Source organism: Tenrec ecaudatus, chromosome 13, assembly GCF_050624435.1.
Source record: "Tenrec ecaudatus isolate mTenEca1 chromosome 13, mTenEca1.hap1, whole genome shotgun sequence".
Lineage (NCBI taxonomy): Eukaryota > Metazoa > Chordata > Mammalia > Afrosoricida > Tenrecidae > Tenrec > Tenrec ecaudatus.
Window position 1 is genome coordinate 47310954 of NC_134542.1, and position 6337 is coordinate 47317290.

Sequence of the window (6337 nt, forward strand, 5' to 3'; positions counted from 1 at the left end):
TGGAATGATAGCCTGTTGGAAATGACAATACAATTCTAAGTGCTGTTTCACAAATTACAGTTTGGTATTAAATTACAAAAACAAGCCCTTAATCTTGCTGTTTCACAGAAAGACTCAAAGGTACTATAAACTCTTCGCCCTGTAGAGTTGATTTCAATTCATAGCAACTTTGTAGGACTGAGAACTACCCCCACAGAGTTTCTCAGGCTACAATCTTTATGAGGCAGCTGCTACATTTTTCTCTCAGGGGTTCAAACCACTAACCTTCACTTACCAGCGAGCACTTAACCATTGTACCTCCCGGAGTCCTTCCAAGATATGATGTTCTTGTTGGTGTTAGGTGAAGCCCAGTCCATTCAGACCCATGGTGACCCTACATACTCTGAAATGAAGCACTGCGTCATCCTCACAATTGCCGTGTTTGAGTCTATTGCTGCCACTACGGGGTCAAGCCATCTCCTTACGGGTCTTCTTCTCGTTTGCTTACCTCGACTTCACCCAGTATGATGTCCTTTTTCAGGAACTGTCCCCTCCTGATCAAGTGCTTGAAATGTAAGACAAAGTCTCCCATCCTCTCTTCTAAGGGGCATTCTGGCTGTGATTCTTCCAGAAGGTATTGTTCTCATTCACTGCCATCGAGTAAACTCTGACTCAGAGCCACCCTTTGGGTTTCAAAGACCTTAAATCTTCACCGAAGCAAATGATCTCATCTTTCTCACTCAGCAGCTGATGGGTCCGAACTGCTGACCTTGTAGTTGGCTGCTCAATGCCCACGACACCACAAAGCTCCTTAGAAGATATTATAGCTTCTAATATTAAATCAATATAATATTAAATGAAAGTTCTATGTGTTATCTCTCAAATTGCTACAGTAGTTTCTATTTTGTAGGAAACAAATGATCTGTGTTACAAGTTCCAAAATTACTTCTTCCTCATATGCAGACATTATTTTTATCGCTGTGAATAGCCACTGGCCATTGGTTCCAAACAATACCTAATTACCTATTTGTCAGCTACCCACAATCTAGGTATGTTTATTTTTTCAAATTCAGTTTCTATGAATATCTATATGATTTGGAATTTAGATCCCTATCGATAATGCTATTTTTGTAACTTTTGAAATAAACTGAAAGACAATACACTAACATGCAGCTGCTCCCCTGCTGCTTCAGACCAGAGAATAATGGCCTTTTAAGGATATGTTTGTTTGTTTGTTTGTTTGTTTTATCTGTGCATGCCCCAACTAGTGATTCTAACTTATTAAGATAACTCCATTGCGTGATCTGATATACTTAGAGTAGATTTGATGGATCTATGCACAGAGAGACACCTTTCTTTATATATTAGCATCTATCAACAAATATGATAAAGTCTTTCAGCAAATATGTATATAACAAGCTGGAAGAAAAAGCTATTTAGGGTCACATTTAGTTCACGCGGGCTATTTGAAGTACACATTCCTTAAATATTTACTTTCTTGTATAAATAAATGTTACAAGTTCCTTTGCCTCTCCTTTCTGGTGAGGATATAGGTTCTAAAATGCTCTATTCTTTTCTCCCCCGCGCCCCCCCCCCCCAGTTTTCTTTAGGTGACTGTAGAAAGACTTGAAGAAGTGGTCCTCAGTCCTAAACACGTCAAACTATTTTAGCTTATTTCATTTAAAAAACCTGTGATCCTTCTATATGGATTACAACTCAATCTAAAGACCCAAATCCTCACAACTGGACCAAAAGTGATTGGTCCACCAACATGCTAAGTGGAGAAAAGGTTGAAGGTGACAAGGATTTTGTCTCGCTTGGGATCCACAACCATTGCTCATGGAAGCAGCAGTCATTGGGGAAATCGGCTGCAGAACTCTTTAATGTTTTGAAAAGCAAGAAAATTATTTTGTGGACTAAAGTGCACCTCACTCCAACCATACATTTGAAAGGTGGACATTAAATAAGGGGAACCCAAGAAGAATCGATGCATTTGAATTAGGAGGCACCACGGATGGTTAGAACAATGAACAAATCTGTCTTGGAAGACGTACGACTGGAATATTCCTGAGATGCACGCTGTCGGGAGAGACGGCTCCCGGGAGAAGGACTGTGTGCTGGTGAAGACCCACGACAAGAAGGGTTGACGCAGTGGCGGTCACATGGGCTCCAACAGGCATCGTTGTGAGGCCGGCGCAGGCCCAGGCAGTGCACCGTGCTGTTGTACAGAGGAACCCGCTCGAGAGCATCGACGGCAGCAGGACCAGCCGTCCTGTAGGCAGCACTGCAGAGCTCGACCTCCTCCAGAGCACTTAGAGTACTCTCACAGAGAGAATGTTACTTATACTACTACATAGTAATTCAAATCAGAACTAGCTGCTAGCTGTCGCTGGATACTGATATCGATCAAGAAATATAACATCTCTAAGCAAATATATATATGTAATATGCTGGAAGAAAAAGCTATTTACAAGACCAATTAAATGAAGATGAGGTATTAGATTTAGTTCACCAAAGTCAAACAAATTAAAATATGAAACTGCATGTCAAATGGGGTATTTAATATTAGATGAGAAATATGCACGTGGACACAAATTTAGCTAGTTTAAAACTGGAAGAGAAAAATATCCCCGAATTTTGTCACATCAATGTGTACACCATATCTAACCTGTTTCCACTGAGAGGCTTTCCATCCATAGTGCCCCTATGGGGCGGAGTTAGACGCCCCCGGGGCCCCCAAGGCTGCAGTCTATACAAGAGTAGACCGCAGCATCTTTCTCCAGAGAGGCTGGTGTTGGGGTCACTGGCGCAGTTAACAGCTGAGCCTTAGCCATGGCCTAACCAATGCTACTTATATAGTATATTCAAGGTGGAGTCACAAAGTGTTGCTACAAATTTATGAAAACCTTTATTCAACAATAATATAAAATGCAAGTCTAGTGTTCCTTGGGACACCTCCATGCAGGCCTGGACACTTCTGCACACTGTGGGGGTCCGGCCCTCTTGGATTTACATCATCCCAGAGCATTATCTTCATTTAGTCATAGTAAGCAAAGATATAGCAACATTCCATCTAAGTTTTAGATTCCTTTGACATAATATAAATGTGTTGCTATTTTCTTTGTCATATGTAATGGCCCCAAATAGCTCACATGTTTCAGAGAAAGTAAAAGTTAGTATCTTATAACCTACGGCCCCTTTTCATTTTTTATTTTTGAGATGAACGTATCACTAAAGCCTCAGGTCCATTTCAGTTGTACTGTTCCTCCCGCCACGCCCCTCCTCCCTTTTTTAAAAAACATTTATTAGGGGGTCATACAACTCTTATCACAATCCATGCATATCATACATCAATTGTATAAAGCACATCTGTACATTCTTTGCCCTAATCATTTTCTTTTTTTTTTCTTTTCTTGTTAAACATTTTATTAGGGGCTCATACAACTCTTATCACAATCCACCCATAGACTTTTTAAAGCCACTTGGATCTCGGTTTAGGTTTGAGGATAAGGAATCTGGAAGGCTTTTGATTTTTAAAGAGACATGCTGTACATATTTACACAGCCCGTCTCAAGAAATGAAGTTACCGACAATACCCTGTTAAACCGGCCATATACTCTGTTCTTTCTCTCCTTCCCCCGCCCCACCCCCCATGTTTCCTCCCTCCGGACTCAGTGACCTATCCCTCCCCTCTCCCTAGTCCAGTCGCTGGCCCTGGCCTCCTGTTAATCATCCAAGTCTTATCTACTGGTGCATAAACAGCATTCCTTTTTTCATTGTTTTTCCTGATAATCCTAGTTATTAGGTACTTATCTTGGTAAGATTGGCTGAATAGGCTAGACATAATGTTCTCTCGATTTGTCTGTGTCATTTTTTTTGTTGTACTGGTGCATAGTATTCCATGGCATGAACATACCAGAGCTTGCTTATCTATCCCTCTGTAAGCAGAGCTTTTGGTTATTTCCATGGTTTTGCTATTATGGAAATTGCTGCAGTAAACATAGGCGTGCCTATGTCTGCTTGTGTTGGGGTTTTGATTTCTGGATGGTATGTACCCGGTACAGCGATTGCTGGCTCATCAAATGCTTGTGTTTTCATTTGTTTAAGGAAGTCCCAGCCTGACGTCCATAGCAGTCCATTCTACAGTCCCATCAGCGATGTACAAACGCTCCTAGCTCCCCAAATCCTCTCCAGCAGTTATTGTTTTCTGTTTTATTGAATTTTACTAAAAGTGTCCATGTAAAGTGACATTCCATTGTTGTTCTGCTTTATATGCCTCTTATTGCTAATAATCAAGAATATTTCCTCATAGCATTCTTGGCCACCTGGTTGCCATCTCTTGTAAATTGTCTACTCGTTTCCCATTGATTTGCTGCTATTGTCTGTCAGTGATGTGAGCAGTTATAGGCTTGGGATAAAATATATAAGAACCTTGCAAATTGAGATGAAATAATCATTTTCTCTCTTCTGCGTGTTCTGGATATTGGGAAAAAATTGTCTACTCATGCCTTGTGCCCATTTTTTACTGGGTTGTTAGTATCTTTTTGTTAAGATGTATAGACTGGAGGTTAAACCTTTTTCTGATCAATTATTACTGGATAAATGTTTCAAGTCGATGGGTTCTTTGTTATTTTTTATGAAGTCTTTTGATGTGCATGAATGTTGTATTTTTTAGTAGACCCCAGACCTTTATTTTGTCTTCTATAGTGTGGGTAATTTTCATTATGCTCGGCAGTGTGTTTAGTCCTTAAGTTTGTACATATATATTGTGTGATTTATATTTAGGTCTTTAATCCATCTTGAATTTGTTTTGTACATATTGTGAGGAATGGATCCTGTTCCATTTTTTTATAGGTAAAGATCCAGTTTTTCTAACACTTTGTTGAAAAAGCCATTTAATATGTTTTAGTGTTTTACCAAAAATTAGATGTCTGTAAGTACTTGGTTGTATATCTGGGTTTTCGATTTGAATCCATTGACCATCCTATCTAACTTTGTACCAGTGCCCAGTACCAGGATGTTTTGATTACAGCTATATTGTAGGTTTGAAGATCTGGGAGTGAAAGGCCTCCTACTTTGTTTTTATCTTTTAATAGTGCTTTATTTATCCTAGGTTTTTTTCCTTATATAAATTTGGTGGTTAGTTTTTCCATTTCTTTGAAGAATTGTGGTGGTATTTGGATCAGAAATGCATTGAATTTATAAAGTGTTCTTGGAAATATTTATGTTTTCCCAATGGTTAGCCTGTCCCCATGTTTCTGTAAACATAAATAGATCCATACTGTAAGTACTATACTATAACTACATTTTGGTTTTACCTTTTAAAAATTGTTTTCCACAAAAATCCATGAAGATTCCCATGGTAATTCCATACTTGAAGGTCATTTCAATGTTGAATACATCAGTACAGAATCTGTACCAAAGTTAATTAATGTACACAACTTTACTTTTTAGGGCTCTGATATCCATTTCAATGGCTACACAGTCTCCCTTCACCCACTTTTCTGTTGCCCATCCCCCAGGGAGGAGGTTACATATAGATCCTTGTGATCAGTTCCCCCTTTCTACCCAACCCCCTTCTTCCCTCCCGGTATCTACACTCTCACCACTGGTCCTGAGGGGTTCATCTGTCCTGGATTCCCTGTCTTTCCAGTTCCCATCTGTGCCGCTGTGCATCCTCTAGTCTAACCAGGCTTGCAAGGTAGGAGGGGTAGTGGGGAGGAGATGAGTCACTCAGGGTTCAGTGTAGCAATAATGATGGTGTTTTCTTTAATCATTTTATTGGGATCTTCTACAGACATCATACCATCCTATAGTTCAATCACATCGAGGAGTGTTGTACGGTTGCTACCACAATCAGTTTCAAAACATTTTCTTTCTTCTTGAACTCCTTGATAGCTGCTCCCCGTTACCCCCTCTCTCCCCACCATACCCCCCAGGAACCCTTATTCCTTTTTTTCTATAATAGATTTGTTGTTTGTTTTTGCCATATCTTACACAATCCAATATGTCCATTTGCACACAACTCTGAATGATCCTATCAAGCAGGGTTATATAGTCATCAATGCTCTTCCACCCTCCCCTCCCCCCTCTATGCCAGTACCCTCAGGGACCCATTATTCCTGATAACTTATAAATTATTATTATTTTGTCATGTCTTACACTGTCTGATGTCTCCCTTCACCCACTTTTCTGTTATCTGTCCCCCAGGGAAAAGGCTATATGTAGATCCTTGTAATTGGTTCCCCCTTTCTACCCCACCTTCACTCCACCCCCCTGGTATCGCCACTCTCACCACTGCTCCTGAGGGGTTTATCTGCCCTGGATTCCCTGTGTTTCCAGTTCCTATGTATACCAG

The 6337-nt window shown here is 40.2% G+C and overlaps 1 non-coding gene across 1 annotated transcript; it reads left to right on the forward strand.

The window, feature by feature from the left end:
- Positions 1-4336: 4336 nt before the first annotated feature.
- LOC142425207 (small nucleolar RNA SNORA20) lies at positions 4337-4465 on the forward strand. The gene has a single exon (XR_012779561.1). It is a non-coding gene; the product is annotated as a small nucleolar RNA SNORA20 (small nucleolar RNA).
- Positions 4466-6337: the final 1872 nt, after the last annotated feature.